We start from the raw sequence: 11,348 nt of genomic DNA, 5'->3' as shown, positions 1-11,348 counted from the left end.
CTGCTGATACCCAGACACCGCATCCCAGACACGTTCCAGTCAGTGAAAGGCCCTGTGAGTTTCCTTCTTCCCTCCATCTGAACAATGTTTTGTTAATAATGCAGCCTGTGCTTGCTCTGTGGGCTGTCTCTGAAGTTCGGTCAGCCAAAATCCCCAAGGCTTTTTCCTTCCAGCTACCTTCAAGATGGCCTTTCCCATCCTGTACATAAACAAGTGGAGAAAAAAAATAATTGCCCTTCTCACATCTAACTGTATGTAGACCTATTTCATAGTAAAATAATGTAATGATTATCCAAATGATAAATTATGTTTATGCATGTACATTATTTCTTGTTCTGAATTTGTGTTAGATAAATGTCTGAGAGACAGAGACTCTTGGATTTATGGCCTGACATCTTGTTCCTCTTAATATGGACACAATAGTGAGGTTTTTTGTTTGTTTGTTTGTTTGCCTGGGTGGTCTTTAATGCAAGATTTAGTAAATTCCATCTCATTACATTAGGCCCATAATCCTAATTTATAAAAATTTTCCTGCTTCTGGATCTGTCATCCACTAAATTAACTACATTTTGTGTCATCTGCTTGTTTGAGAAATACATAGGTTCTTTTGGTTTTGAGGCAGACCCTAAAACATGTTTGCTTAGGGGAGGGTCGAGCGTAGAGCTCTGTGAGATGCAAGCAGAAGCCCCTTCCTCATTATTTAGTTGATAAAAATCCATCTGAGGGGGTCCTCACCTCTCCAGCTTATCCAGAAGGAAGAAATAAGAGGCTTAATCCATGGTCTCCCTGCATGGACAGAACACATGTGGTTTACCTGGAGCCCAGTCACAATGCAAGCAGATAAAAGGTGCCTGGGCTGGGGTATAGGCAGTTAGCCTGGGTCATACTACTGAGCTCAAGGTACCGACTTAGAAGGAAGGTGTTCTAGCTTAAGAAGGGCTTCTAAACCCCCAGGATATAAATAAACTTCTTTAAATAGTCGTCTTGGATTTGTATTGTTTTATTTCTTATATTTAAATTTTAATTCATCAGGAGTTTATTTTTGTAGATTCAGCATTCTTTTTTCCCCAGGTGATAGGTAGTTGTGCTAGTACCTTCCTTTACCAATAATTTGAATAAGATTTTATTTTTTTTTATTTATTTTTTAAAAAGGTTTTATTTATTTATTTGACAGAGAGAGAGACGGCCAGCGAGAGAGGGAACGCAGGCAGGGGGAGTGGGAGAGGAAGAAGCAGGCTCCCAGCGGAGGAGCCTGATGTGGGGCTCGATCCCGGAACTCCGGGACCATGCCCTGAGCCGAAGGCAGATGCTTAACGACTGAGCCACCCAGGGGCCCCATGAATAACATTTTAAACATCAATAAAAAATATTTCCTTCTAGGGCTCCTGCGTGGCTCAATCAGTTAAATATCTGCCTTCAGCTGGGGTCATGATCCCAGGGTCTTAGGACTGAGTCCTGCATCGGGCTCCCTGCTCAGTGGGGAGTCTGCTTCTCCCTCTTCCTCTGCCCCTACCCCCTGCTTGTGCTCTCATTCTCTCTCGTGCTCTCCTCTCACATGCTCTCTCTCAAATAAATAAATAAATAAATAAATAAATAAATAAAATCTTTAAAAAATATTTCCATCTATATTCATAAGAGACATTGGTCTATTCTCTCTCTTTATTGTTATGATTGTTATAAAGTTTGTGTTCAAGTGATGCTAGATTTGTGAAATAAATTGAGGATATTGCCACATTTCAATAGTTTGAGTAGAGTAAATGAAATTGGAATTAACTGAGAACTGGTACTCAGTTGGGACCATCTGGTAGTCTTATCATCTGGTCCCAGGTAGTCTTATCAATGGTATATTTTTAATTGCCATTTCAGGTTCATCTGTGGTAATTGATTTATTCAAGGTTTCTACTTCTTGGTTTGATTCTGGTAATTTTATATTTTGCAAGGAAACCATCTGTTTCCAAGTATGTTGCCATAAGGTTGTAGGTAATATTTTTACAACAGCCTCACCTGTCCCTGTGTCTCTGATTTTCTGATTTTGTCATTCTATTTGTGCATACTTTGGCTGTTTCTTTTTGCCTTTCTCAGTCTCACAAAAGTATACGTTATCAGTCTTTTCAATGAAATGCTTTTGGATTTGTGTATCTTTCCTGTGCTTCCTTTCTATGTTTCTATTACATAGATTTTAGCCTTTATCTTTATTAAGTTGTTCTTTCAACTCTTTGTGCTTTAACTTATTGTTCCCCTACTAATTTCTTAAAATGAGAACTGCTATGGGTTGAATTGTGTCCACCACCCCAAACAATATGTTGAAATCCTTACCTCCTATACCTAAGAATCTGACCTTACCTGGAAAGAGGGCCATTGTAAATGTGGTTAGTTAAGATGAGGTCATACTGGAGTCAGTGGGTCCTTAGTTCTATATGACTGGTGTCCTTATACAAACATGGCCATGTGAAGACACCGAGGCAAAGAGAGAACAACATGTAAAATGGAGGCAGAGATTGAAATATATATGCCGCTACAAGCCAAGGGACATCTGTGCCTACCAGAACTGAAAGAGGTAAGGATGGATCTTTCCCCAGAGGTTTTGGAGGGAGCATGACCTGGCTAACACCTGATTTCAGACTTCTAGTCTTCGGAAGTATGAAATAATAAACTTCTGTTGTTTTAAGTCACACAATTTGTGGTGCTTTGTTATGGCAGCCCCAGGAAACTAATACATGTACTAAATTCCTTATTTATTTATTTTTAGTTTTTCATCAACAAGAAACAAATTTGAGACTTTAAATATGGAATATAATTTCACTTTGATTTTTTTTTGATCCAAAGTTTATCTAGCTCTGGGCTTCATAATTTCCAAGTGAAGAAATTTAAAAATTTATGCTTTTATTAATGACTTCTAATTTTATTAAATTATTATTTTAACCCTATCAAATTCCTTATTTTTAAATTTCTTAAAATTTTCTTCCTACTTAAGAAATTAATCAGTTTTTGTCAGTATTATATGGACAAATGGGAAAAAAAGTATGTTTTCTATTTAACAAATGTGACATTCTATATGTATTTACTAATTGACTTTCTTGATCAGTTTATTAAATTTCTCTATGTCCTTACTCATCTTAACTTGGTTCAATTATCTAAGAATTATTTTAGAATTTCCCTTTATGATTGTATTTTAATTTATTTTTAAAAGTTGTAATTAATTTTTAAAATTTAATTTACTTGCAGATGTACATACAATTGTATAAAAAAATACAGAGAGTGATATCACTGAAAATGGTAGAGTAGAGCCCTCCAGGGCTCTGTCCCTTTGTAGAAATAATAAGCTAAAAAAAATGGTCAGATTCAACTTTCATAGAACTCCAAAATCCAGTCAAAAACTTATAACAATCAAGGAAAAGATTAATAAAGAAAGAAGTTGCTCTATTTCAGTAAGAGAGTGCTGTGGTTCTTTAAATTTTCTGTCTGCCATCCCCCACTACCTGATCAATGGTGGCCATGAAGATAGTAGCCCTACACTCTTAACATAGGTATCTAGTCCCAGGGGCAGCAATACAGACCTTATTTGCAAGAATTGCCATTGTATGTTTTGACCTGTATGACAGTTCCCTGAAGGACTGGTGCAAAGGTTTGTCTTTATTTTGTCCATCTCTGAATAGGCAGAAGAAAGAATCAGAGAACTTGAATGTAGATCAAGGGAAATTATCAATTCTGGGGAGTTAAAAGATTAAAGAATGACCTGTGGGGATCCATCAAGTGTACCAACAAATGTAAAATGGGAGTCCTAGAAGGAGAGGAGAGAGAAAGGGGCCAGAAAAAATATTTCAAGAACTAATGGCATATAATATCCCAAATTTGATGAACGATACGAATCTACACATCCAAGAAGCTCAGTAAACTCCAAGTTTGAATTTTCAAAGAGATCCACACCAAGACACCTTATAAACTGTCTTAAGACAAAGAGAAAGAATCATGAAAGCAACAAGAGTAAAGCAACTCATCATTTATAAGGGATCTCCAGTAGGATTCATAATCAATTTACCTTGGAGAAACTGTGGAGACCAGAAGTCTGCAGAATGACATATTTAAAATAATTAAAGAAAAAAGAAGTACCCTATATGTGGCAAAACTATACTTCAAAAATGGAGAAGTTAAGACTTTGCAAAATATACAAAAACTGAGATAATTTATCACGAGTTAACCTGACCTAAAAGAAATGCTAAAGAAAGTCCTTCAGGCTGAAATGAAAGGACACTAGACAGTAACTAGAAGCCATACAAAGGAAAGGAAAAAAAAAAAAAAAAAAAGCAATGGCAGCTCTATAGGTAGATATAAAAGCTAGTACTATTGCATTTCTTACTTGTAACTCCTACTTTATTTCCTAAAAAGCACAAAAAACCAATACTTATAAATCCACGTTAATGGGTATATATGTATTAAGATGTAATTTGTGAGAATGAAAACAAAGGGGTGGATGGAGGGATAAAGGAGCAGCATTTTTATATACTATTGAAACTAAGTTGGATTAATTCAAACTTCATTGTTACAAAGCTATCGATTGTATTTCCCATGGTAACCACTAAGAAAAAAAAAGAAAAAATGAATAGAAAAAGAAAATGAGAATAAAATCAAAATTGTACACTAGAAAATAATCACAAAAAAAGGCAGTAAGGAGAGAATTGAGGAGGAAAAATGATATGATACAGGAAACACAGCAAAATGGCAGAAGCAAGTCCTAACATATCAGTGATTACTTCAAATGTAAATGGATTATATTCACCGTTAAAAGGCAGAGCTTTGTAGAATGCGTAAAAAAAAACCATGATCCAGCTTTGTGCTATCTATAAGAGACTCACTCTATATCCAAAGGCGCACAGGTTGAGAGTGAAAGGATGGAAAAAGATATTCCATATAAGTAGTAACCAAACAAGAGCTGAGGGTGGATATTCTAATATCTGAAAACTAGACTTTAACACAAAAATTGTTATAAGAGACAAAGGATATATATTGATAAAAGAGTCAATTCATTGAAATTTAACCATTATAAACATACCTAAACCTAAAAAGAGGTCCCCACAACATATGCAACAAAAACTGATGGAATTGAAGAAAAAAATACACAGTTCTACAATAATAGTTGGAGACTTTATGGAGTGGAGACTCCACTTTCAATAATGGATAGAACTATATGGAAGATCAGTAAAGAGAACATACTTGAATGACACTACTAGCAACTAGATTTAAAGAACATAGAACAAATTAACCCAAGAACAGCAGAATACACATTCTTCTCAAGGGATATGGAACATTCTCCAAGATAGACCATATGTCAAACCACAAAATGAGTCTTGATAAAATTATGAATATTGAAATCTCACAACATATCTTCCCCAACCACAATGAAATAAAATCAGAAATAATAGAAGATAAATGGAAATTTTGCACATATGTTGGAGTTAAACCACACATTTAAATAAACAGTGAGTCAAAGAAATTACAAGAGAAATTTAAAAAGAGACAAATGGAAAGAAAAAGTCAATATAACTAAATTTATGGGATGCAGTGAAGGCAGTGCTCAGAGAGAAATTTATAGCTGCAAATACGTACATAGAAAAAGAAGATCCAAAATCTGTTACCTAACTTTACATCTTAAGGAAGTAGAAAAAGAAGAGCAAGCTAAACCCCAAGCTGGCAGAAGGAAAAAAATAATAAAAATTAGAGTGGAGATATACAAATAGAAAAAAAGAAAAACAGTAAGAAGAATCAATGAACTCAAAAGCTGGTTTTGGGAAAGATCAACAAAATTGGCAGTCCTTTAACTAGACTGACCAAGAAAAAAAAGAGAGAAGACTCAAATTGCTAAAACGAGGAATGAAAGTAGGAGATATATTATTCCAGACCTCATAGAAATAAAAGGATTATAAGAGCATAAAATGAGCAATTGTACGTCAAAATTAAATAAAGAAAATGGACAAATTCCTAGATACACACAAACTACCGGAACTGGCTCAAGAAGAAGAATATCTAACAGACATAAAAAGTAAAGAGATTGAATCAGTAATCAAAACCTCCCAACAAAGAAAAGACCAGGACGAGAAGTCTTCTTTGGTGAATTCTACAAATCATTTAAAGAATTAACACCAATCCCTATCAAATGCTTCCAAAAAATGAAAGACTAGGGAACAGTTCTTTTTTTTTTTAAGCTTTTTTTTTTTTTTTTTTTTTTTTTTAAGTAATCGCTTCATCCACTATAGGGCTCCAACTCATGACCTTGAGATCAAGAGTCACATGCTCCTCTGACTGAACCAGCCAGGCTCCCCCAGGGAACAGTTCCTTTAAAAAAAAGAAAAATGTATTTATTGGAGGGGGGAGGAGCAGAAGAAGAGGGAGAGAGAATCCCAAGCAGACTTCCCACTGAGCACGGAGCCTGATGCAGGGCCTGATCCCATGACCCCAAGATCACCACTCCAGCAGAAACCAAGACCTGGGTGCTGAGTATAAACACATTACAAGAAAAAAGCCTCCAGACCAACATTCCTTGTAAATATAAATGTAAAAATTCTCAACAATATACTAGCAAACCAAATCCAGCAGCAAATTAAAAGCATTATAGATCATGATCAACTAGGATTTGTCTCAGGAATACGAATGATTCAACATGTGAAAATTAATCAGTTTAGTACACCACCTTAGTAGAAAAAGGGGAGGAAAAAACACATGATCATTTCAATTAATGCAGAAAAATAATTGGACAGATTCTAACACCCTTTTATGATAAAAACACTTGACAAACTGGGAATAGAAGGGAACTTTTTTAACATGATAGAGGGCATTTATGAAAAACCCACAGCTAATCTTTACTCAATGGTGAAAGATTTAAAGTTTTTCTTCTAAAATTAGGAACAAGACAAGGATGCCCACATTTGGCACTTATATTCAACATTGTCCTGGAAGTTCTAGCCAGAGCAATCAGGCAGGAAAAAGAAATAAATTGCCTAATGCCAGTTAAATTTGTTTTTTTTTTTTTTTTCCTATATAAGTAACTTGATTTTCTGTCTGGAATCCTATAAGATGTCCTCTTTGTCCATGGTGTTCAGGTGTTTTACCAGGACATGCTTGTTCATGTAACTTTCCTAAGAAGCCTTCCCTGTGACTCACTGAATTTTCTCATTGCACTTATTCCTATCTTTTTTTCAGCTCAAGGAAATGATTCTTCACTGTCTGTTCTTTGACTCTCTCCCTCCTGTTCCTTTTCTTCCTTCAGATATTCCTATCCTAGATCTGTCTTCCAGGTGTCTTTTGTTTCCCCTCATGACTACATTCTTCTGTATTTTGGTCCTATTGTTTGACCTGTTTCTTTTATTTGATTTTATTTGAGCACCATTGGTAGCTCACATGCACAACATCTCAACAGTGGCTGTAACAGTGACATCTGCAAATTGTCTATTCAATTTTTGGCTTGAAAATATTTTTTTAAGTTCTAAGATATCTTTCTCTTCTTCTTCTTTTCTTCCTTCTTTCCTTCATTCCATCCTTTTGCATTGTTCCTAAAAACCTTGGATCACTCTTATTTCTTTTTTTGTTCAAGAGGTAGCATAGTGTAGTGGTTAAGAATGTGAGTTCTGAAGCCAGAAAAACTGCCTGGGTTCAAATCCTAGCTCAACCTCTTACCAGCCATGCAACCTTTGGCAAGTTACTTAACCTCTTTAGTAGGCCTCCATTTCTCCATCTGTAAAATAGGTATAATAATAATAATGGAGTTGTTATGCCAAAAACTATAGATTCTTCATGATCTCTATGACCACAAGTTTCATCTTTCCAGCTGACTCTCTCTATAGACATCATTATCCTTTGGTCTCACTTCTCTTCATTCCACTTGAAGCTCCTACTCAGCTTCAAGATTACTGTAAGGAGTTACATCCCTCTTTGCATATTCCTCTCATTCTCTTGCTCCCTTTCATTTTTAACTTGCTTTACAAAATCACAACTCTGGTTCTATTATACTCTGCTCTCTTGCACCCGCACATTTGACCAGGGGTGCAGAAAAACACATATCCAAGCTGATTGGTGTCCCACTAAATTCTATGCACAGACCTCTGTGGGCCCCACCTGCTGCCTGGCACTTGTCCTACATTTTCCTTCACTCTTTCTCCACCCTCACTTCTCACTTCTGGCATAATCATCCAGAAAATCATCCATCAGCAGGGAAGCTTCCACTTCTGTTGAAGCTGGTGAATTAAGTACCATGTTTTGTAATCGAGTTCAATTTTGGAGCAATTCCAGCATCCTAGGTAATTTGATTTTGCCACCAAATCCTGAAAAGGCCTGAGATTAGTAGAGTGCTTAATCCATCCAGGTGCTTGATTGTTTAATTTGAACAAGAAAATATGTTTTGAAAATTTATGTGCTAAACAACATTCCTGACTGGATCACTCCTGGTCACCTTCGGGCTTCAAGCAGCACATGGTGATGGGTCCTAGCGTCAGCCTGTGCATTGTGTTTGGACAGTTCTCATGGAAACATTTCAAGAGACTTATGTGGGCAATGAAAGTGACAGATGGTGGGGTGCCCTGCCTTACTAGGAAGAAAGATGAGGAGCTTAAAATTAAATTAGCTCTGCCATACAAATGCTCCAGTGAGTGGAATGTGTTCTCCAAATCCAGGAAATAGAATTTGAAGGTGGAATGTTTCTCCCACTCTCTCTCTCTGAGAAAGGAAAGTCAACCTTGAAATATCTAGATTTCTTAGAACTATGAGGTCATGTTCATTAACAAATGCATTTTTACAATGTGATTTTTTTCTCTTTGTATTCCTTATTGTTCCCCAGAATTCCTCCACCAGCAGGCCACTCCCAGCTGGAAGGGGATTCCCTGTGTATTCACAGTGGTGTCTCAGAAGCAGTGCTGAGGAGGAGGGAAGAGCTAGACCACCTTGGGCAAAACTTTCCAGGGACTTATGAAATGCAGGTAGGTTTCCAGGGAGCCAGGGACTTACTGGGCACAGTGGCCTGACTGGTTGAAGCTGGTTCTGCTGAATGAGCTCTGGGGGGTGAGCAAAACCTCTAGTTTCAAACCAGCCGCATGCAAGGAGAAGGCAGGTTGTTGAACTGAGGCAGGGGTAGTGTTCATGGTAGAGGCCTCTCCTGTTTAAGCTGTTGTCACTAGTGGGATAGTTTGCACCTTACAAAGGATTGTTAACTTGGGTAGTTAAGGTAGAATTGCATGTACATCTGGGGGCTGCTATGGATGGATGCATCCATTGACCTTTGCCAGTATCTCTCAGGCTTGAGTCCAAACTCAGTGACCAGGAAGCAAATGTGGAGAACATCAGTGAGCCACATGTCTGTCAACAACTCCCATCAGCCAGATCCCAATATGCCCGGGTGGTAGAGATGAGAACCTACCGCAGGGCATCAGGAAGGGAATGGAAAGAAATCCTTCTTCTTCAGACATTTGCTAGAAGAGAATAATTCCATTCTGAGCTGTTTGAGCACTGGACACTTAGGAGACTAGTTGAACTGAAGCTTTTCCAACCCTTGGGTGGCTTAAAAAAAATATGCTTGCCAGAGTTCAGTGCACTTGTTATGTAATCCCAGGGTGCAGTAAGAGATGAGAGCAGCCACCCTCCAGGCACGGCAAGAGAAGATGTCTTTCCAGCCTGGTGGGCACTGTGAATGGAAAGACCAGACATAGGCAGGAGTTGGATGCTCCTGGCCCTCTTCCTTTCTTTTGTGTATTTTATCTCTCTAACTCTGCATGGACAGAGTGGCTTTAAAAACAGTAACGCTATTCCTCGTCTTCCTGCTCTAGATATCTGAAGAGAAGAAAGGATCTGCAGAGCAAATGTGAGAAACCAGGATAACTTTCTGGCACAAACAAGGGAGAAAAGGTAGAAACATAGATTTCCAGTGCTTGAAGTCTTTTGTCATATTCTCTCTACCTACTGAAGGCTGTGCACCAGTGGGTGTCTCCCTCCTCTATCACTTATCTCCTCTCTGTGGCGATGGAGGGTGGGTGAAAGGGCTGTTTCTGGAACAGAGGTCTTTTTTGTGGAAACATGAGGTCAGAGAAAGGAGATTGCTGTGCCTCCCACCCCCAGCATTACTCTTGTACTTTAATGAATATACAAATATTTATAAGACCTGTATTTGGTTCATTCCTAAGCTGATCACTTCATAAGACATGACAGTCTCCAAAGACTATTCAAAGGTTTATTGTACACAAGAGAGCACATGTGTAGGTGGACACTCATTTAGCCTCATCACAGTAGGGGCCAAATTTTAATGCCTCAGGTGACTTACCCACCTTGCCTATTGCCTGGCCAGTTGGCCTTTGTAACTAGGAAAGAACTGAGGAGGTTTGGAAGGAAGGGTGAATTTGGAAGATGACTCTAAAACCCTTCCCACAAGACTCCCACCAAGCACCTACTTCCTCTCCTAAGCCAAGCAGCAGCAGAGTTGGATTTGGCGAGGTGGGACAGGCCTTGGTGCCTCAGGATTTTTCCCCATTGGGCAGGATGAGAGTCTGGGGACTAGAGCCAAGAGCCTTGGGCAAGGAGAGGGTTAATGGGTGGAGATCCTGGATTTCCCAGGGGGAAGTGATGGCTAAGTCAGAGTCTGGGGAGGACCTGCTAGTCTCCCCGCCCCCAAGTCCTGGCCCTGGGGTAGATTAGGCATTTGAGGCGCTGAGGCTTCTAGAGTAAGAAGCTTTGCAGCTAAAAAAATACCAGTACTAAATCTCACCTAACCATGGCCTAGGAACTGTGCTAAGCACTTATATTGCCTCAGTAATTGTCACAACAACCCTATGACGGAAGTTCAATTATTTCATTTTGCAAAGGAGGGAAGTAAGGGACACAGAAGTTCAGTGATTTGCCCACGGTTACACAGATAGTACTTGGCAGAGAGGGGATCTAACCACCATGCTGTGTTGTTGTTCTGGGCTCCCTTGTGATTTAGTTATTACATGCTACTGGCACTTTCATCAAAAGAAAATGAACTCTGTCCTTACTCCATATTCAAAAAGAAACTCCAGATAAATGTTAAATGTAAAAATAATTAAATCAAAAATTATAAAGAAGAATTTAAGCAACTATGTTTTACCCTTAGGATGGAGGAGAATTTTTAAGCCAAGACAATAAACCTGGAAGGTATATTAGAAATGACAGACATATTTGATTATATAGAATTTCCCAAATGACAAATTATACTATAAGTGAAATCAACAGTATAATGATAAAATGGGCACATGTGGTGATGGTGGAGGGGGGATAGTTTCAATGCACACTGAAAAATTGCTGAAAAAGCTTTTAAGTTTAAGAAAAAAAATAGTAAACAAGTAGGAAAATGTGCA

General features: G+C 38.0%; 1 long non-coding RNA gene across 1 annotated transcript; it reads left to right on the top strand.

Annotated features, from left to right (window-relative positions):
• The first annotated feature begins 6,201 nt into the window (after positions 1–6,201).
• Positions 6,202–11,050, top strand: LOC125283172 (uncharacterized). Its single transcript, XR_007190858.2, has 2 exons — positions 6,202–8,963; positions 9,807–11,050. It is a non-coding gene; the product is annotated as an uncharacterized LOC125283172 (long non-coding RNA).
• The last annotated feature ends 298 nt before the right edge of the window (positions 11,051–11,348 follow it).

The sequence above is a fragment of the Ursus arctos genome, unplaced genomic scaffold (assembly GCF_023065955.2).
Source record: "Ursus arctos isolate Adak ecotype North America unplaced genomic scaffold, UrsArc2.0 scaffold_8, whole genome shotgun sequence".
NCBI lineage: Eukaryota > Metazoa > Chordata > Mammalia > Carnivora > Ursidae > Ursus > Ursus arctos.
The sequence above is the reverse complement of the archived record's forward strand: the minus strand, read 5'-3'. Positions and strand labels throughout refer to the sequence as shown.